The sequence below is a fragment of the Procambarus clarkii genome, chromosome 84, assembly GCF_040958095.1.
Source record: "Procambarus clarkii isolate CNS0578487 chromosome 84, FALCON_Pclarkii_2.0, whole genome shotgun sequence".
Taxonomy (NCBI): domain Eukaryota; kingdom Metazoa; phylum Arthropoda; class Malacostraca; order Decapoda; family Cambaridae; genus Procambarus; species Procambarus clarkii.
The window spans coordinates 13,205,808-13,229,596 of NC_091233.1; the positions used below are offsets into that span (position 1 = coordinate 13,205,808).

The following is a 23,789-nucleotide window of genomic DNA, read 5'->3' on the forward strand; positions in this document are numbered from 1 at the left end:
AACTCAGGATATTTTCAAATTTTGTATAAAATCTCTATTGTTTAATAAAAGTGAAAAAGTAATTCCTGATATTTAAAACTTGTGTATAGCAAACTGAACTTCAAAATTTCATCCTAAAATTCTGAGTCTCATAACAGAAAACGAGGAGAGTTAAATGGAGTGGTAAATGTACAACCTGCTCTCGCACAAGACGGCACATATATGACTTGTTGCTCATAATTATCACTATTTCGCTTATATATAAGTATATATGTGACATATTCCAAGCCATATTTTTTTTCAAGGCACTAACTTTTCCTCTCGGTTTTATTAGACAATAGAGATTTTATACAAAATTTGACAATATCCCGAATTACTTTGCAATTTATTTAAATATTTTATTTTTTTACTATTTTTATAAAACTGTAATATCAATATAGGTATAGGTTCAGTATTAATTGTAATATCTTAACATACTAAGAAAGTTAGGTTAGGCTGTGGTTTATTATTCAACTTTTCAAGGTAAACTCAAATATTCACAATAAATCAGTATGTCACATATGCACTTATTCAAAAGCAAGATATTGACTATAAGCAGGTGCAAGAATGGGTTGCAATGTAACAGCCCCATAAGTGCAATTATGTACTATGTATGATAGCCAGGAAATGTATTCATTACACTTAGTATTAAAACGTACTGTCAATTCAGAGTTGGGTTGCATTTTCATATATGCAATATCAGAAGAAAACAGCCAGTACTATCTCAGTTTAGCCAGGAAGATCAAAGAACAATATAAAGATATTGTTTCTCTTTTGTTATTGGAAGGCAAACATTTATTTCTTATTAAGACTGACAAATTTGCTAAGAGTATAAATCATAACCCGTAAAGAATTCCTGCTTCTCACAAATTCTGTCATACATGCTTATTACACGCTCAGCCAGAAGAGATAAATACTCACGAAGAGTCGTGCCCCGTTACACAGGTATTCTCTTTCTTCAATCCAGATTAAAAAATCGTAATTACGAACTACGGGTGGACATTCAGTCCTATTCACACTGCTTTCTACGATTTCGAATGCTTGCTCGATCGCCAAAATCCCCGAGGAATGACCGAAAACAGTCAAAAAGCAATTGCTTATGCATACGTATCATATTGGATAGAGACTTCAATGTTGTAGAAACGCATTTTTATCTAGGACCTGATACAGTTAAATAATTTCAACACAAAGTTAGAGGCTTCTTGGAAGACAATTTATGCTCTGCTCCCCAACTTCCTTAAAAAACTTATCCAGGGAAGAAGAGAGAGAGAGAGTTTCAGACGCAGGAATTGTCAGTTATGTCACTAAGAGTTTAGAACAGGCGAGGGCAAACATAGACATCATAACCACACTGTTAAAGATAAAATCTATCTAGGTTCATATTGTGCTCATTTGCAACTTGCAATTCATTAATGCTCGCAGATACCTATACACATTTTCACCTAAAACATCTCATGAACTCGAAATTATACTAAAGGAACTATCCAAAACACATTATCGTAAAATTGACATCTTTTCTGAAGAAGGATTTATATATATGCAAGTGACAATAGGTAAAATTAGGTTCTTAGATAGCTTGACACTCCTTAACTGATCATTGGAAAGTTTAGCGATCGAGCACATTGAGAGTAAGAAACTACTCAAGTATACAAAGCAAAGATTAAGAGATGTATCTAAGGAAGGTAAAACCAGGTTAATGCCAGGGAAACCGATTTTCTGCTACAACTATATTTCATCAATGGATATACTGGACGAACGTCACCTCCCTCCACGTGACCAGTTTTATAACACATTACACGACATACCTCTTTCTGAAGTAAATTACTCCCATGCTCTTGACGTGCTTAGATTAGGGAAGTGCGAGAACATTAGGAAATATCTCCTTTTGTACTTAAAAGTTGATGTAGGGAAGCTGGTTGACATATTTACACTCTGGCGTAAGTCCATAAAATAAATTTATCAATTAAAAATGGTCTTCTACGTATCATTGCCTAGTTACGTTCGGGACGCTTTCTTCAAGTCTAAAGTTATAATTGACTGTGTAAATGAGCATAACATATATGACTTGCTAAGAAGAAATCTTTGTGTTTTTTTTACATCATCTATAAGATAGTTCACTTGGGCTAAGAACGAATACACTACATACAACCCCAGCTCTGATGAAGACATACACATTTTGTATTTAGACTTCATTAGTTTATGCACTGCTTGAATGACTGTTGCTTCCTAAAGATTGGATTAGACAGTTATCGGATCTTGAGCGGAATGCTTTGTTGGAACAAAGGCTAGCCCACAACACTTGCAATTTTGACAAGAGTTATTGGATCTTGGATCTTGTGTGATACTAAACAGGTATCTCCAGATGTAGCAAGGTACACTGCTAACTTACCTCTCGTACTGTCACACACAAATATTACTGAAGAATATTTATTAGAGTATAGCAAACATACTCTTAATGATGAGAGACATAAACTTCCAACGAAAAACACAAAATTAATTGCTTAACATTTTCCACAGAAAGACTATTTAGTGAGCCTTGATTTCCTTTCTAACTTCTCATTCCTAATGAGAATTGGATTGGATTGGAATGAGTAAAAGCCATCTATGAATTTAGACAGGTATCTTATCGCAAATATTTCATTTCCACAAACATTAGAGAACGGTCAAACACATCTTGCCCTTTGAAATCAAAAGCATTCTAACTCATTAGCAATATTCTCTACAGGAAATCTATGACTAACATTACTCGTTATGCTAACACTCACCACCTAGTGACTTCACGAGAAACTTTCCTAGTACATGCAAGAAACCCTTAGTATAAAAGTGTTGTCTCACTAGGCACATATCGGGTTCTCTGTACAATCGTGAAAGATATCCTTAGTCACCATTCCTTTATACATGGTGGTATCAGATTTTGCAAATAGCAATGAGAAGATTGTATAATTTCTGGTATAAGACAGTTAAAGAACATTATGGTGAAAGAACTAGATTCATTTATACAGATACAGATTCTTTAACTTTCACTCTGGTGTGTAAAGGTGCTTTTGAAGAAATGACGAAGGCCTCCATTAGTAAGTTCCTTAGACTTAAGAAACTCTGACAAAAAGCACCTCATGTTCCATATTAGGTGCAAGTAAAGGTGAACTTGGACTTCTCAGTTCTGAAGTAAAGAGTAAAATAATAGTAGAGTCTCTCAAACCAAAAACATATTTGATCATACCTCTTGATAAAGAACAGATTTGCATATGTAAAGGAATCCCATTTCAGCAGCAAAATATAACTTTCTCACGCCTCTTTGCAATACACTTAAAACAAATACAACTTTTAAGCAACAGTTGTCCGTTGATTGTCTTATGATAATGATTGTCTTAACAACAATCGACTTGAGAATGGTCCAGGACGGACTGAAACGTCGTCGTCCCATCACCTTCTAGTGTGTGGTCTGATCAACAAATACCACTTTTAAATTTGTATCGAGATCCATACACAAAATTAACGGACAGATCTGTACATGTAAAGCAACCAAGAAGGGTCTTTCAGCTTTCGATGATAAGCGATACCAAATAAGAACAAGAGAATCACTCGCTTATGGTCATCTGGACATACCGAGCCGTGAGGAACAGGTAGAGGATGAGGATCACGTAGAGAAACAAGATAATCCCCAGTTACCACCTGTAAGATGGCCCTTATTCACTATTTTTAATCTGTGGGATAAACGGGATAAAGCAGCTGAGCAAATGTTTCCCAATAATAACTAAAAGTGTTTATTTTTTTGTGTAATTACAATGACATGTATCATTACCACTATGCTAGGTAATAAGTATTATTTAATTAAATGATTATTGTATGTTTAATTGTTTCAATGATTATGCTAATATTTAATGTTTATATTAATATGCTGTGTTATGGGGCTCAGTGTATGTGCACCGAAACTTCCTCAAACACACTAAAAAAATTTATGCATAATCTTCATGGTCCAGCTTAAAGGGCAAGCTCCAACTTTTCCTAATGGATGAACATCGTACAATAAACAGAAAAAAATGGAAAATAACAACAAAATTGCAGGCGATGAGTCACAATAACGTGGCTGAAGTATGTTGACCAGACCACACACTAGAAGTTGAAGGGACGACGACGTTTCGGTCCGTCCTGGACCATTCTCAAGTCGAATCAAGTCGGATATAACAACAAAATTCACTACTTCATAGTATTATTAACTATCCTGGAAACACAAACCGAAACTGTCACTATTTTCCGCTTGTTACAACTTGTAATAAAGTTGTTACATCTTGGCTTAACGTGTTTATGATGTATTAGAACGTTGTTACAACTTGCTATATTGGTTGTTATAATTGGTTAGGAGGTGTTAAAACTTGTTCGAACGTTGTACCAACGTCGTAGTTTCGTGTGTGTTTGGCGGGATATATATATATAATAACTTATTATGTCACCAAATGTTATTTTATTCACTGTGGTCTCAGAAGGGCATTATTAACGTTCATTATCATTCAAATAACCTTATTATTAAACAGAATAACGTTCATGTTCCTTGCGGAAAATTATTGTTTCAGAATACAGTTTACTGTAAAACAAAAAAAAATTGGATGTGGCCATCAAAATATATGCCAAATTTATACGCAAAATATTTGTAACTCCAAACGTTTTGGCTTTATGACAAGACGATGGCAAGGAAACCTTAGAACAAAGAACTTTTCACATTAAATGTAAAAATGGTGAGAATCAATCGGAAACTGAATTTTTAGTTAGCTCTCAAAGTTGAAATTCCTGTTTTAGAGATAATTGTAGTTGAGGTTAAAGAAAATGAATATGGGTAGTTTTAATTAATGAACTGTCTTGTATGTTTTAATAAACATTGCATGGCATTCGTACTCGAATATGTTAATGTTGTAGGTCAATATGTGTTGAAATGAAGTCAAGAAAAAATAACCCCCCAAAAAACAAAATATAGGGATACGTTAGGGATAACTTGAAAACAGACACTGGTCCCCTTAACTGTGTAACAGTAGATTAGACATATATAATAATGAGATTGGGTGTATATAAATGGGAGTTGCCGCAAATGGGTCAATAGGCCTTCTGCAGTTGCCTTCATTCTTTAGTTCTTATGTTCTCATAACCAAACATATATATTGCAGTAACTTTCGCTACAAACTCACATCATTAGTGCCGGATATGCATTCTCCAAGATGTAGAAGTCACAAGAAAATCCGCAGAGGTGGTACCCTCACAACATTTTCTTATATATATATATATACATATATATATATATATATATATATATATATATATATATATATATATATATATATATATATATATATATATATGCAAACAAGCCTCAATGGTCCCCAGGACTATATACAACTATACTATATACAACTATAGGACTATATATTTGGGTGTGAGTTTTCAGTTATATATATATATATATATATATATATATATATATATATATATATATATATATATATATATATATATATATATATATATATATATATATATATATATATATGTCGTACCTAGTAGCCAGAACTCACTTCTCAGCCTACTATGCAAGGCCCGATTTGCGTAATAAGCCAAGTTTTCATGAAATAATGTTTTTTCGTCTACCTAACGTACCTAACCTAACCTAACCTAGCTTTTTTTGGCTACCTAACCTAACCTTACCTATATATATAGGTTAGGTTAGGTTAGGTAGGGTTGGTTAGGTTCGGTCATATATCTACGTTAATTTTAACTCCAATAAAAAAAAATTTACCTCATACATAGTGAAAAGGGTAGCTTTATCATTTCATAAGAAAAAAATTATAGTAAATATATTAATTCAGGAAAACTTGGCTTATTAGGCAAATCAGGCCTTGAATAATAGGCTGAGAAGTGATTTCTGGCTACTAGGTACGACATATATATATATATGTTAGGTACGACATATATATATATATGTCGTACCTAGTAGCCAGAACTCACTTCTCAGCCTACTATTCAAGACCCGATTTGCCTAATAAGCCAAGTTTTCCTGAATTATTATATTTACTATAATTTTTTTCTTATGAAATGATAAAGCAACCCTTTTCTCTATGTATGAGGTCAATTTGTTTTATTGGAGTTAAAATTAACGTAGATATATGACCGAACCTAACCAACCCTACCTAACCTAACCTAACCTATATTTATAGGTAAGGTTAGGTTAGGTAGCCAAAAAAAGCTAGGTTAGGTTAGGTTAGGTAGGTTAGGTAGACGAAAAAACATTAATTCATGAAAACTTGGCTTATTAGGCAAATCGGGCCTTGAATAGTAGGCTGAGAAGTGCGTTCTGGCTATTAGGTACGACATATATATATATATATATATATATATATATATATATATATATATATATATATATATATATATATATATATATATATATATATATATATATATATACATATATGTCGTACCTAGTAGCCAGAATGCACTTCTCAGCCTACTATGCATGGCCCGATTTGCCAAATAAGCCAAGTTTTCCTGAATTAATATATTTTCTCTAATTTTTTTCTTATGAAATGATAAAGCTACCCATGTCATTATGTATGAGGTCAATTTTTTTTTATTGGAGTTAAAATTAACGTAGATATATGACCGAACCTAACCAACCCTACCTAACCTAACCTAACCTATCTCTATAGGTTAGGTTAAGTTAGGTAGCAGAAAAAGTTAGGTTAGGTTAGGTTAGGTAGGTTAGGTAGTCGAAAAAACAATAATTCATGAAAACTTGGCTTATTAAGCAATTCGTGCCTTGCATAGTAAGCTGAGAAGTGCGTTCTGGCTACTAGGTACGACATATATATATATATATATATATATATATATATATATATATATATATATATATATATATATATATATATATATATATATATATATATATATATATATATATATAACTGAAAACTCATATATATATATATATATATATATATATATATATATATATATATATATATATATATGTATATATATATATATATATATATATATATATGTCGTACCTAGTAGCCAGAACTCACTTCTCAGCCTACTATTCAATGCCCGATTTGCCTAATAAGCCAAGTTTTCCTGAATTAATATATTTACTATAATTTTTTTCTTATGAAATGATAAAGCAACCCTTTTCTCTATGTATGAGGTCAATTTTTTTTTATTGGAGTTAAAATTAACGTAGATATATGACCGAACCTAACCAACCCTACCTAACCTAACCTAACCTATATTTATAGGTAAGGTTAGGTTAGGTAGCCAAAAAAAGCTAGGTTAGGTTAGGTTAGGTAGGTTAGGTAGACGAAAAAACATTAATTCATGAAAACTTGGCTTATTAGGCAAATCGGGCCTTGAATAGTAGGCTGAGAAGTGCATTCTGGCTATTAGGTACGACATATATATATATATATATATATATATATATATATATATATATATATATATATATATATATATATATATATATATATATATATATATGTCGTACCTAGTAGCCAGAACGCACTTCTCAGCCTACTATGCAAGGCCCGATTTGCCTAATAAGCCAAGTTTTCATGAATTAATTGTTTTTCGACTACCTAACCTACCTAACCTAACCTAACCTAACTTTTTCGGCTACCTAACCTAACCTAACCTATAGAGATAGGTTAGGTTAGGTTAGGTAGGGTTGGTTAGGTTCGGTCATATACCTACGTTAATTTTAACTCCAATAAAAAAAATTGACCTCATACATAATGAAATAGGTAGCGTTATCATTTCATGAGAAAAAAATTAGAGAAAATATATTAATTCAGGAAAATTTGGCTTATTAGGCAAATCGGGCCTTGCATAGTAGGCAGAGAAGTGCGTTCTGGCTACTAGGTACGACATATATATATATATATATATATATATATATATATATATATATATATATATATATATATATATATATATATATATATATATATATATATATATATATATATATATATATATATATAAATAAATAAATATATATATGTCGTACCTAGTAGCCAGAACGCACTTCTCAGCCTACTATGCAAGGCCCGATTTGCCTAATAAGCCAAGTTTTCCTGAATTAATATATTTTCTCTAATATTTTTCTTATGATATGATAAAGGTACCCATTTCATTATGTATGAGGTCAATTTTTTTTTATTGGAGTTAAAATTAACGTAGATATATGACCGAACCTAACCAACCCTACCTAACCTAACCTAACCTATCTTTATAGGTTAGGTTAGGTTACGTAGCCGAAAAAGTTAGGTTAGGTTAGGTAGTCGAAAAAACATTAATTCATGAAAAGTTGGCTTATTAGGCAAATCAGGCCTTGCATAGTAGGCAGAGAAGTGCGTTCTGGCTACTTGGTACTACATATATATATATATATATATATATATATATATATGTATATAAATATATATATATATATATATATATATATATATATATATATATATATATATATATATATATATATATATATATATATCATTCAGGCTTGTTCGCATTTGTGTTCCTCACGTGTGCCCCAAAGAATGAGGTGATTTGGTAAAATGCTATGCCCAAGATTACTATCCGAGTGCCGGCGGTGGGGTGGTTCAAATAGCCTCGGCTATCACCTCATTATGTCCGGTCGTGATGGTCAAGTGGATTAAGGCGTCTTGTACATACCAGTTGCGTTGCTCCTGGGAGTATGGGTTCGAGTCACTTCTGGGGTGTGAGTTTCAGTTGCATATTGTCCTGGGGACCATTCAGGCTTGTTCGCATTTGTGTTCCTCACGTGTGCCCCAAAGAATGAGGTGATTTGGTAAAATGATATGCCCAAGATTACTATCCGAGTGCCGGCGGTGGGGTGGTTCAAATAGCCTCGGCTATCACCTCATTATGTCCGGTCGTGATGGTAAAGTGGATTAAGGCGTCTTGTACATACCAGTTGCGTTGCTCCTGGGAGTATGGGTTCGAGTCACTTCTGGGGTGTGAGTTTCAGTTGCATATTGTCCTGGGGACCATTCAGGCTTGTTCGCATTTGTGTTCCTCACGTGTGCCCCAAAGAATGAGGTGATTTGGTAAAATGATATGCCCAAGATTACTATCCGAGTGCCGGCGGTGGGGTGGTTCAAATAGCCTCGGCTATCACCTCATTATGTCCGGTCGTGATGGTAAAGTGGATTAAGGCGTCTTGTACATACCAGTTGCGTTGCTCCTGGGAGTATGGGTTCGAGTCACTTCTGGGGTGTGAGTTTTCAGTTGCATATTGTCCTGGGGACCATTGAGGCTTGTTCGCATTTGTGTTCCTCACGTGTGCCCCAAAGAATGAGGTGATTTGGTAAAATGCTATGCCCAAGATTACTATCCGAGTGCTGGCGGTGGGGTGGTTCAAATAGCCTCGGCTATCACCTCATTATGTCCGGTCGTGATGGTCAAGTGGATTAAGGCGTCTTGTACATACCAGTTGCGTTGCTCCTGGGAGTATGGGTTCGAGTCACTTCTGGGGTGTGAGTTTTCAGTTGCATATTGTCCTGGGGACCATTCAGGCTTGTTCGCATTTGTGTTCCTCACGTGTGCCCCAAAGAATGAGAAGATTTGGTAAAATGCTATGCCCAAGATTACAATCCGAGTGCCGGCGGTGGGGTGGTTCAAATAGCCTCGGCTATCACCTCATTATGTCCGGTCGTGATGGTCAAGTGGATTAAGGCGTCTTGTACATACCAGTTGCGTTGCTCCTGGGAGTATGGGTTCGAGTCACTTCTGGGGTGTGAGTTTTCAGTTGCATATTGTCCTGGGGACCATTCAGGCTTGTTCGCATTTGTGTTCCTCACATGTGCCCCAAAGAATGAGGTGATTTGGTAAAATGCTATGCCCTAGATTACTATCCGAGTGCCGGGGGTGGAGTGGTTCAAATAGCCTCGGCTATCACATCATTATGTCCGGTCGTGATGGTCAAGTGGATTAAGGCGTCTTGTACATACCAGTTGCGTTGCTCCTGGGAGTATGGGTTCGAGTCACTTCTGGGGTGTGAGTTTTCAGTTGCATATTGTCCTGGGGACCATTCAGGCTTGTTCGCATTTGTGTTCCTCACGTGTGCCCCAAAGAATGAGGTGATTTGGTAAAATGCTAAGCCCAAGATTACTATCCGAGTGCCGGCGGTGGGGTGGTTCAAATAGCCTCGGCTATCACCTCATTATGTCCGGTCGTGATGGTCAAGTGGATTAAGGCGTCTTGTACATACCAGTTGCGTTGCTCCTGGGAGTATGGGTTCGAGTCACTTCTGGGGTGTGAGTTTTCAGTTGCATATTGTCCTGGGGACCATTCAGGCTTGTTCGCATTTGTGTTCCTCACGTGTTCCCCAAAGAATGACGTGATTTGGTAAAATGCTATGCCCAAGATTACTATCCGAGTGCCGGCGGTGGGGTGGTTCAAATAGCCTCGGCTATCACCTCATTATGTCCGGTCGTGATGGTCAAGTGGATTAAGCCGTCTTGTACATACCAGTTGCGTTGCTCCTGGGAGTATGGGTTCGAGTCATTTCTGGGGTGTGAGTTTTCAGTTGCATATTGTCCTGGGGACCATTCAGGCTTGTTCGCATTTGTGTTCCTCACGTGTGCCCCAAAGAATGAGGTGATTTCGTAAAATGCTATACCCAAGATTACTATCCGAGTGCCGGCGGTGGGGTGGTTCAAATAGCCTCGGCTATCACCTCATTATGTCCGGTCGTGATGGTCAAGTGGATTAAGGCGTCTTGTACATACCATTTGCGTTGCTTCTGGGAGTATGGGTTCGAGTCACTTCTGGGGTGTGAGTTTTCAGTTGCATATTGTCCTGGGGACCATTCAGGCTTGTTCGCATTTGTGTTCCTCACGTGTGCCCCAAAGAATGAGGTGATTTGGTAAAATGCTATGCCCAAGATTACTATCCGAGTGCCGGCGGTGGGGTGGTTCAAATAGCCTCGGCTATCACCTCATTATGTCCGGTCGTGATGGTCAAGTGGATTAAGGCGTCTTGTACATACCAGTTGCGTTGCTCCTGGGAGTATGGGTTCGAGTCACTTCTGGGGTGTGAGTTTTCAGTTGCATATTGTCCTGGGGACCATTCAGGCTTGTTCGCATATATATATATATATATATATATATATATATATGTCGTACCTAATAGCCAGAACGCACTTCTCAGCCTACTATTCAAGGCCCGATTTGCCTAATAAGCCAAGTTTTCATGAATTAATGTTTTTTCGTCTACCTAACCTACCTAACCTAACCTAACCTAGCTTTTTTTGGCTACCTAACCTAACCTTACCTATAAATATAGGTTAGGTTAGGTTAGGTAGGGTTGGTTAGGTTCGGTCATATATCTACGTTAATTTTAACTCCAATAAAAAAAAATTGACCTCATACATAGAGAAAAGGGTTGCTTTATCATTTCATAAGAAAAAAATTATAGTAAATATATTAATTCAGGAAAACTAGGCTTATTAGGCAAATCGGGCCTTGAATAGTAGGCTGAGAAGTGAGTTCTGGCTACTAGGTACGACATATATATATATATATATATATATATATATATATATATATATATATATATATATATATATAAATTTATATATATATTTATATATATACATATGTCATACCTAGTAGCCATAACGCACTTCCCAGCCTATTATGCAAGGCCCGATTTGCCTAATAAGACAAGTTTTACTGAATTAATATATTTTCTCTAAATTTTTTCTTATGAAATGATAAAGCAACCCATTTCATTATGTATAAGGTCAATTTTTTTTTATTGGAGTTAAAATTAACGTAGATATATGACCGAACCTAACCAACCCTACCTAACCTAACCTAACCTATCTTTATAGGTTAGGTTAGGTTAGGTAGCGGAAAAAGTTAGGTTAGGTTAGGTTAGGTAGGTTAGGTAGTCGAAAAAACATTAATTCATGAAAACGTGGCTAATTAGGCAAATCGGGCCTTGATTAGTAGGCTGAGAAGTGCGTTCTGGCTACTAGGTACGACATATATATATATATATATATATATATATATATATATATATATATATATATATATATATATATATATATATATATATATATATATATATATATATATATATATATATATATATATATATATATATATATATATATACCTAGTAGCCAGAATGCACTTCTCGGCCTACTATGCAAGGCCCGATTTGCCTAATAAGCCAAGTTTTCCTGAATTAATATATTTTTTCTTATTTTTTTCTTATGAAATTATAAAGCTACCCATTTCATTATGTATGAGGTCAATTTTTTTTATTGGAGTTAAAATTAACGTAGATATATGACCAAACCTAACCAACCTTACCTAACCTAACCTAACCTATCTTTATAGGTTAGGATAGGTTAGGTTGCCGAAAAAGATAGGTTAGGTTAGGTTAGGTAGGTTAGGTAGTCGAAAAACAATTAATTCATGAAAACTTGGCTTATTAGGCAAATTGGGCCTTGCATAGTTGGCTGAGAAGTGCGTTCTGGCTACTAGGTACGACATATATATATATATATATATATATATATATATATATATATATATATATATATATATATATATATATATATATATATATATATATATATATATATATATATATTTAAAAGTTTGTGAGGGTACCACCTCTGGTGCCAATGTGGGGACCCATAGCCTCGGAGAAGAAAATAAAAAGTATTCAGAGGAGACCTTGTGACCTTGTGGTTTCTCACTGAACACTAATATTATCTTCTCCTACCACCCCCATTCTTTTGAATGTACACATATATATTTACTTTATTTGAACTTTGTTACAAAAAAAGAGTTACATATGGGTTACAAAGATGGTTATCATAGGTTGTCGAGTTCCTCCAGCTCCTCAGGTGGCGGGCAGGAACCCTGGATGCAGTGCGCATATTCCCTCTGTATCGCCACACTGAGGCGCTGGAAAAGAAAGCTTGCAGCTCTTGGGTCCCTTGTTGTTTCAATGAGCCTAGAACCCAGTTCCTTCAAAAAACTGGTAGCACCTTTACCCCAGGCGCTGAGTGTCTCAGAAGCAATGGGGACAAAATTGTAGTGGTGATCCAGTTCACTATACTTACGGGATTTGGCTGCTTCCCTGTGGGTGGCAGCGCCACCTGGTTGTGCAACACTTAGGTTAATGTAGGTGTTAGCCAGGGTTGATACGCACGTGTAGTCCCATACCAACTGCTTGCCATATATATATATATATATATATATATATATATATATATATATATATATATATATATATATATATATATATATATATATATATATATATATATATATATATATATATATATATATATATATATATACATATATGTATATATATATATATATATATATATATATATATATGTATATATATATATATATATATATATATATATATATATATATATATATATATATATATATGTATATATATATATATATATATATATATATATATATATATATATATATATATATATATATATATATATATATATATATACATATATGTATATATATATATATATATATATATATATATATATATATATATATATATATATATATATATATACATATATGTATATATATATATATATATATATATATATATATATATATATGTATATATATATATATATGTATATATATATATATATATACATATATATATATATATATATATATATATATATATATATATATATATATATATATATATATATATATATATATATATATATATAACTGAAAACTCACACCCCAGAAGTGACTCGAACCCATACTCAAACCGTACCCATACTACGTACCCAACCGAACCCATACTCATACTCAAACCATACTCGAACCCATAGTTGTGGGAGTATGGGTTCGAGTCACTTCTGGGGTGTGAGTTTTCAGTTGTAATTAGTCCTGGGGACCATTCAGGCTTGTTTGCATTTGTGTTCCTCACGTGTGCCCCAAAGAATGAGGTGATTTGATAAAATGCTATGCCCAAGATTACCATCTGAGTGCCGGCGGGGAAGTGGTTCATATAGCCTCGGCTATCACTTCCTTATTGTCCGGTCGTGATGGTCAAGCGGATTAAGGCGTCCCTGTACATACCAGTTGTGGGAGTATGGGTTCGAGTCACTTCTGGGGTGTGAGTTTTCAGTTGTAATTAGTCCTGGGGACCATTCAGGCTTGTTTGCATATATATATATATATATATATATATATATATATATATATATATATATATATATATATATATATATATATATATATATATATATATGCGAGGGTGCAAGCCAACACATGGATCCTGACCAACCCATCTCTAGGGAAAGAATTAACCAGAAACAGGTATAGCTTAGCTTAGAATAGTAAGAGGATCAAGCGGTCAGAGAATAAGGATGAGAAATTAAAGAAAAACCTCATGAACACACAATATATGAATATAAAATGTAATGTACTCATTACAATTGTATATTCATATATTGTGTGTTCATGAGGTTTTTTTCTTTAATCTTTCATCCTTATTCTCTGACCGCTTAATCCTCTTTGATTATTCTAAGCTAAGCTATACCTGTTTCTGGTTAATTCTTTCCCTAGAGATGGTTGGTCATGTTCCAGGTGTTGGCCGGTACCCTCCCTCTTTCCTGTAGTCAGTCTGGTGTTGACAACGGCTTTAATCAGGCCGAAACGTCCACTTCCTTTCACATTTCTCTGTGGATTTTCCACATAATCAAACGAAATGTTCGTTTACTCAAAACTGCTAATCTCTGAAAGTTCTTCACCGATTGCTTTGAAATTTTCACACAATGTTTCATTCCCATCCGAGCGAGTTTTTATATACATACTATATATTGAAAAAAAATATTTAAACTGTATTTTTCATGTGAGAGAAATCTTTGAAACCTCTTTACCGATTGCTTTGAAATTTTGACACAACGTCGCATTTGAATAGGAGCGTGTTTTCATATTCATACTATAATCATGCCTCACCTGTATCAGGAAAAAAAACTTTTTTGAAAAACAGTGCCATCTGTTGTACGTAAGAGGAGCCCACGCTATATTAAATTTGTTACTATTCCATTTCAATGTTTCTAATTTTATTGATAAATTGAAATTTCATAGATTTCGAAATATTTTCATTTTGATTTAATTATTTAGTGTGACATTGCGTTGGAATTGAGCATTGTTGTTTACCATACATTTGGTAATGCATGGTAAATAAATCATACATACCCACTCATTTCGTGAGTATAGTTTACTTTTTTATTTTATCATTATTTTCATTTTGTTTTTTATTGTTTTTCTTATATTTGAGTGATGGGAACATCAGATCATTTGATGTTCCCAATTTTCTGATAGGAACATCAGATCATTTGGGAATGTAGCAGACGAGGGAGTGGGGCATGGTGAGAAGGACGAGGGGCTGGGAGTGCGGGATGGAATTGAGGACGATGGGATAGGGGAGGGAGTAATGGTGGGAGGGATGAGGGGAGTTGGGGATGGTGGGGACGAGGGGACAGGGGAAGGAAGAATGGTGGGAAGGACAAGGGGACACGAGAGTGGGGCATGGTGCAGAGGACGAGGGAACCGTGGAGGGGGGAATGGTAGGGAGGATGAGGGGATAGGGGGGTGGGAGATGATGCAGAAGACAAGGGGACGGAGGAGTGGGGAATGGTTAGGAGGAAGAGGGGATCGTGGAGAGGACATAGAGATGGAGGAGGGACGAAATGGCGGGGAGGACGAGGGGACGGGGAAGTGGGGAATGGATGGGAGGACGAAGGGACAGGGGAGTGAGGAATGGTTGGGAGGACGAGGGAACGTGGGAGGGGAATTGGTTGGGAGGACTGGGAGACAGGGGGAAGGTTGCTCTTGCTGGGTACAGTTAGTTATAAATAAAATAAGATATAATCACATAATCGAGTTAGGGCAAATACATTATGAACTAGAAATTCGATTTGAGATTATAGAGGAAGGTTCTTAACACACACCTTTCTTCTTGGGGAGTGATGAAGATCTATACATCTCATGGCAGCTGCTGGTCCCATACTTATAGGTGACAACAATCAATGCTACGATCCCCAGTACCTGTAGCAACCGGAATGTCCACAACATAGCTTGGATCTAAGGAAGACAATCAGAGGGGACAAAATGTTTTATATCTGTCTTGTGGTGGTCAGCTTAAGGCCCATCAACTGCGCTAGGGTTAAAATACCAGCACAAGTTGTAACTGGACAACCAGCAAGCAATAATTTGTTTTGAAATTAGCCCAGGAATAAAGTAGACTGTTAGCGAATATACATCTAGAAATATGGTATACTTCGCAGGGATGAGGTGGATGGAAGGGGAGAGAAGGGGATAGGAGGTGGGTGGTGAGAGGGAGGAAGGAAGAAGATAGAGAGAGGGAGAAATAAAAAGGCATACAGCAGAAACGGAAAGATAGAGAAAGACACACAAGACACAGACAGTGAAGATGATTTGGGGTTCCTGGATCGACCGGGGCTCCGCTGGGTTTATCCTACCTAGTATCTATATCATTTAGAGAGAATGTTTGTCTGTGTGATTAAGTTTTAAAATTTACAGGCCAGACGCCTGGGGCCAGCCTCACCCAACTCTCCCACATGAAGCATAAGGGGGTCTGGCCCCGTCAATGATGCTTAGGGCAAGCCTCACCCATCTTTCCCACATGAAGCATGAACTGCTTGGGGCCAGCCTCACCCAACTCTCCCACATGAAGCATGAACTGCTTGGGGCTAGCCTCATCCAACTCTCCCACATGAAGCATGAACTGCTTGGGGCCAGCCTCACCCAACTCTCCCACATGAAGCATGAACTGCTTGGGGCCAGCCTCACCCAACTCTCCCACATGAAGCATGAACTGCTTGGGGCTAGCCTCACCCAACTCTCCCACATGAAGCATGAACTGCTTGGGGCTAGCCTCACCTAACCTTCCCACATGAAGCATGAGGGGTCTGGCCCCGTCAGTGTTTGACACAGAATTTGTATGAATAATATTAATTTATATATGAGAACAAACCAATTTTTAATACACAGTATGTTAAAATTGATGAATGCTTCTGGGGAGAACGGCCTCTGCTATAAACAGCCTAGTGTGAGGAAGGGTTGATGATTTGACATTAAAAGAACAATAATTGTTTTAAAATGTGTGATACGGTTCCATAACCTGCACATTTATCATTCATTATTTGGCAAATTCCCATTTCGTTTCTTAAATTTCTTTTCTAAACCAAATCTAGTAATTGCCTAAGTGTAGTTACAGGATGATAACTATGCTTGTGGTGTCCGTCTTCCCATCACTCTCTGTCATATAATCATTTGAAACTACTGACGGTTTTGGCCTCCACCACCTTCTCACTTTACTTGAGGTTGCTTCCTGGAGTTGCGTGTGGGAGGGTGCCATTTGGCGTGTCGGCGCCATGGGGGACCCCCCCTCTACCCTGTTGCGCGTGCCCAGTCTGTAGGCATCGAGTTTTCTGATCCAGCTGGCCATCCTGAGATGGGGCTAGTGCTGTGTGACATGCTGCGGGTCCCTGTGGTGGATGTTTATGGCATTGAACTGGTGACTGCCCGCAGGGTGATTATCAAGTTTACGACAGAGGAGGTATATCGGGCGTTTTTACGACGTAACGTGGGGCGGACCTTGCCCCTGCCAGAAGGTACAGGCACTGTGACTGTCTCCAATCGGAGTGGTGCCATCACATATGGGGCACCCATGGAATTCCCGGAGGGGCTGCTGAGGCGTTATTTCAGCCAGTTTCGAGTGGTCGTCAGTGTGCGGTTGCACCGGCTCTCCTCTGGTACTCTTAAGGGTGTGCAATCGAACATTCGTACCCTGGGAATGAGGCTGCGGGCGGACATTCCATCTCAAGTGAAGCTCCTGGGTTGTTACATTAGGGTGTATTATACCCGCCAGTCCTGTGTGTGTTACCGTTGTGGCCTCTTGGGCCATCAGGCTGCTGGGTGCTCTGCACCTGCTGTCGCACCCGTCAACCTCTTCAACGAGGAGGACTACGCGCCACTCCCTGTGGAGGAGGATTCGCCACATGAGGATTCGGTGGATATGGACGACACTTTGGCTGCTGGCGTGCCCCGCGTGTCGCCTGTTGCGCCTCCTGTTGCTGTCGCCACTCCTCAGGAGGTTGTGTCGCAGTCGGGTGCTCGTCCTGCCCCAGTTGCTGTCCCGGATGCTCCCGTGGTTCTTCCGGCTCCCATCTGCAAGGCTTCCCCATCTTCATGTTCTTCAACTGTGGTGCCTGTCACTGCGCCCTCGCCGTGTGCCCAGACTGTGCTGGGTGCTGGGGTGGATGTGGGGCCTCCTACTGTGCTCAACCTGGTTTCCCGTGTGGTTGAGGATGCTACCGTCCTGCGTAGCGCGTCGGTTCGCCCTGCTTGTGTTGATTGGGTCTCTGGGTCGACATCCGTCTCTGATGATGTGCAGCCGGTGCCCAAGCGTTCCCGGCGATCTTCTTCTGCCTGGGCTGATGTGGGAGAGTTCGACGATTGTGGGTCTTCCAGCGACGGCGATGTGGTTCTGGTTGCGTCGCATTCTTCGGTGGTGGCGGAGGTCTATGTGCCTGCGATTGCCAGTTACAGTGTTTCGGACTTTCCTTCTGGTGTGGTGCCTGTGGAGAGTGCTTTGGGTGCGTCGCCCGTGTTGGATGGTTCTGGTTCTGCGAGGGGGGGGGTGGTTCCTGCGTGTTCCATGTTTCCGGTTCCTGTGTGTAATGGTGTGCGCTTGTTTGTGGAGTGTTTGTGTGCCCTTTGGGCTGCTTGTGTGGCCCTGTCTGTTTTTGTTCCCGTTATCGTGTATAGCCAGTGTTCCATTCTTTTTATGTGTAGTCTTATGTTCCTTTCGTTTTCTTTTGTTGTGTATCGGTGGTTGGGGTGTTGGGTTCGGGTTCGGGTACTATGTGGCTTACTATTATTTTTGTATTGTTTTGCATTATGTTTATGCATTTGTTGGGTTTTTGTTGCCGGCCTTTTGGCTGGTGTTTTCTGTTTTTTATGTGTTTTCTGTATTTCATGTGTTTTATGTATTTTAATTATTTTGTGTATTATCTGTATTTGTCATTGTTTACTTCTGTGCTTTGTGTTTTGTGATTTGTGTTTTGTGTTGTTTGTTTTGTTCTAGGTTTGTTGTATTTATACGCATGCTTGCGTGTCATGGTCCCGTTCTCCTCATATCTTGTACTGTTGTATCTCTGTTCTGGATTGCATTATAATTGTGTTAATTGTTGTGTTTTTGTTGTCGCCCCTTCAGGCCAGTATTTTGTGCATTTATACTTTTGTACTTTTTTGCTTTTGTGCTTTTGTAATTTGTGATTTGTGTGCTGTTTGTTTTTTTCTCATTTATTATATTTATGTGCATGCTTGCATATAAAAATAAAAATAAAAGATAAAAAACTTTACTTGTTCCAACAGTCTGTTTGCAAAAAGATAATTTTCTTATATTTCTTAGACAGCTTTGTAAAAGCAGGAAAAAAGTAGAAGGAAAAATAACGGAAATGCTTAAGCAGACACGACTTAACATACAAAAAAGGAATAATTTAAACAGGGGAATTGAAGAAATCGAGCAGAGACCAAAGCATTCATATCAGATTGAAGACAGGCATCTAGAACAGAGAACAATTCAAAAATAAAGAAAACCCAAAATATTTTTTCCCATATGCGAAATCAAAAGCAAAACCCACTGCCAGTATTGGAGCTATTCGTACAAGTGAAGGTTTATGCACTGACGATAACAAAGATATTAGTGAAATCCTAAAAAAGCAGTATGCGGACATGTTTAGCACTCCTATAAACAGCATGAAGTGGAAGATCCGGACATCTTCTTTAAGTGATATCCCAACGCTTGTGATTTTTATTTATTTATATATACAAGAGTTGTTACATTCTTGAACACCAATAGCACACATAGCGTTTCGGCAAGTCCTTAATCTTATGTTCCTTGGAATACGACCCTGCCAAATCGTTTAACAACCAGGTACCCAGTATACTGTTGGGTAAACAGGGGGCTACAGTTAAGGATTGATGCCCAGTTAATCCTCCCCGGCCAGGATACGAACCCAGGATAAAGCCCTCACGAAACCCCAGGCGAATGTCTTAACCACTACTCCTAGCTGAATACGTACATCAATTTAAAATAACTTGTTTTGTTCCATTATATCATTGCCTGAATATGTACACACATTGTGTTTTTGTAAATTATCGTGTGGTGTGGCAGCGTCAGTGGGGACAGGAGCGCGGTTGCTTTTCACACATCTAATACCTGTTAGATTCGGGAAGTTAGAATTGCTGGACCTGTTCAGTTTGGGAGTTCCAGATGTCACTTTTATTAAGTTTATGTAATTGTTTATTTACTGTAATTAAGCAGGTGGCATTGTAATTATATATTTTGCAAGTAACTATTATATGTAATTTGCATTCTTATGTGTTTTGAGAAGAAGTGGTTGTTCAATTAGTTTTAAATATTAAAAAGTCTTTAGTTTCCATCCCTCATCCTGGATGAGGCAGACGGGAGAGAATTATGGGTACAGACAGGGGCGCGAGTAGTCAGTAGCTTCAAGGGACTCGAAGGAATAACATGTGGGAGATAAGTCTGTTTACTTGTTGTTGTGCCATATTTTATTATGTTATATTAAGTGTAATGACAATACTTTTTGGTTTGTTGTATAAGTTAACTTTACCATCTGTGTTTTTATATTATACTGTATTCAATATATATATATTATAAGTCATATGTATAATTTTTCAGTCCTAAAGGAAAGTTGTAACAAAGTGCTCATTACTTATCAAGGGGTTATACTGGTGACCCGCTCTGGTGAACAGCAGTTGTTTAGTAACCCTAGACCTTTTTTAAAGTTAGCTGTTATAGGGTCACAAGCCGTAACATATGATAGGTAACAAAGAGTTATGGGGGCCTGTGCCGGGAAATATTGTTCCCACTTAAACTTAACTGTGCTAATCTAACCTTGCCTTCCTAGGTACCAGTGTGTCAAGTGTGTGTTTCTTAAGAACTATTCCATGTGCCAAGCAAGCCTTCCTGTGTGTCAAGTAACAACGTTTCACGATTTTGAGGTAAGTCATCCTATATATTTGTTGTGCAGTGAGGCCAAGCGAATTTTCAGTGTGGTGACAATTTTACAGTGAAGTGTAGTGCAGTGCCATTGTTTTCATTATTGTTGTGAATCAAGTGCCAAGTGTTAGTAACGATGGAGGAGAAAGTTGTGTCGTTGTTGGCTCACCCAGACTTTGAAGGGATTCAGAGCCTAAAAAAGACTGAGTTGATACAAATGGCAAATCATTTGGATTTGACCGCCAACAATAGAATGGTTAAAGCCCAACTTGTGAAAGTCATTGTGACGCATTTTGTTGAGAATGGAGAGTTAGCAGAAGAAATTCTAGAGGAGTTAAGAGAAGAGACGAGTGAGCAAATGGCGTTAAAGCGTCTTGAGTTAGAAGCGCAAATTGCCAATGCTAAGCTTGAAGCTCAAAAAGAACAGAGAATATTAGAACTTGAAGCTCAAAAAGAACAGAAAATATTAGAGGCTGAAGCTCGTCAAAGAGAGATTGAAGCTCAACAGCAAATATTAGAGGCTGAAGCTCAGCAGAGGGAGCTTGAGACTAGGTGTTTAGAACTTGAGGCACATAATAGAAGATGTTTAATTGAGTTGCAACTAGAAGCAACAAAGAAGCAACAAGCCGAGGAACAAACTAGGCAATTAGAGATTCAACAACAAATGGCTGACACTAACTTCAGGCTTGAAACACAGCGTATGGCAGCTGGGCATGGAAATACTAGTAATGTTTCAACAAATAGTGATAATAATCCCATCAGGATGAATAAGTATATAGAGTTACCCAAGTTTAATGAGGAGGATCCTGAGGTTTTCTTTCCACATTTTTATAAAATTACCGTCAGTATGAACTGGCCAAGGGATCAGTGGGTAGCCATTATGCAGTCTCAATTTAAGGGGCGTAGTCAGGAGGTTTTTACATCCCTACCTGACGCTCATAGCTTTGATTACGAATTTGTAAAGAAAAGCATCTTAAATGCATATCAATTAAATCCAGAGGCACACAGGCAGAAGTTTCGGAACCTAAGGAGGGTAAGTGAACAGACAATAGCAGATTTTACTCGTCAGAAGACAAATTTTTGCAACAGATGGTTAAAGTCACTTTCAGTAACTGAGTTTGATGCTCTAAAGAATCTTCTTATAATGGAAGAAGTATTGTCATGTCTCCCAGACAAGTTGTCTACTTTTATGGCAGAACAAAAGAATGTAACAGACATTTATGAGCTGTCAAAGCTCGTGGATGAGCATGAGTTGTTGACTAAGGCCCAGTTTACGGCCACTTCACCTAAGTCTAGTCGTAAAGTAAATTATAATGCTCACCGAACTCCTTATCAGAATCCATCCAGTCCTAGTTCTCCAGTTACTCCCATGAGCTCTTCTCTTACAAAACCTAACCCTGCTACTTCATTGTCAGGAATGTCAAATAATAATAAGGTTATTTCCAAACCTACAGTTGGTTCTACCAGTGTGTCCACTGTAAGGTCCTGTTCCCATTGTAAGAGAAAAGGCCATGGAATTAATCCTGTTTTATATTGCACCCTGAGTTACGACCAACTGGTCTCATTTATTGTAGAGGTGTACAAAATAAATTTACTAATAAACATGTAACTGTAAACCCCAATTGGGTGAAACAGTATTCACCATATATTCACAGTATTCATAGGTGAAGTTTTGTGTATTAATGGGAAGTGGAAGCCAGTGGTTATTCTTCGTGATACAGGTGCTTCCCAAACCATAATTTCATCCAGTATTCTTTCTGATGTTGAAAAGAGAGAGACTGGAAAGTTTGTTGTTCTTCAGAGTGTTGCAGGATGTAAAACTGTACCTCTAATAGACATTAATTTCAGATCCACCATTACACCAAGTTTATGCACTGTGGGTGTTAGTACACAGTTGCCCATCCCAGGTGTGGATGTTATATTGGGTAATGATGTGGCCATAAATCATGTTGTGGGTGAGATTGATCCCCGTTTGTGTAAGCAGCCCGTTGCAGACCATGTTTATTCTGCCTGTGCTGAAGTTAGTTCTATGAATGAACAACCTGTTGTAGAAGATGGTTTTTTCCATTCTACCTGTGCTGATGTCAGTACTAATATAAATCCAGTTGTCAGTTCTAATGTTGTTACTCAAGCATTTGTTCCAGTAACCAGTAACCCTTCAGTGGAGAAGTGGGATGTGGTTGTTCCAGATTCCTGTGTGGCCGATTTAGTTGTTGAGAGTAAGCCTGATACTATGACTCTGCTTTATTCCAATAAATTGGGAAAGGATGTCCATGTACCATTGTCTTGCCCGCTCACTACGAACGTTGTGCCAGGAGTTGAGAGAAACTTAAAAGCCACGACTCTGTATTCCAGCCAAGTGAATGGTTTAGGACAAGATGTCGGGTTGGCAGAAGTATTCCCGCTCACTCCAAGTTTAGAATCAGTTGTCGAGAGTAAGTCTGTTGTAGAGACCCCACCTCACCCTAGTCAAGGTGATATAATAGGGGAGGAGGTCAAACTACCTGTTACTTGCCCGCTCGTTTCAGATTCCCTTAATTTATGTGCATTGAGTAGAACTGACCCTAAGATTTCAGAGAGAAGCAAGGAGACAGTCTGTACTGTAG

General features: G+C 37.7%; 1 protein-coding gene across 2 annotated transcripts in view; it reads right to left on the reverse strand.

Moving 5' to 3' along the window:
* LOC123747578 (uncharacterized) overlaps positions 1-23,789 on the reverse strand; it is a 60,334-nt gene that overhangs the window by 23,719 nt on the left and 12,826 nt on the right. Inside the window, exon 1 of one of the 2 annotated variants that reach the window (XM_069316558.1) lies at positions 16,079-16,207. The exons of the other annotated variant lie outside the window; for it this stretch is intronic. The gene's annotated coding sequence lies outside the window, so the exon portion shown is untranslated. Of the gene's footprint in view, positions 1-16,078; positions 16,208-23,789 lie in introns of those variants that run through there. 2 annotated transcript variants of the gene reach the window in all.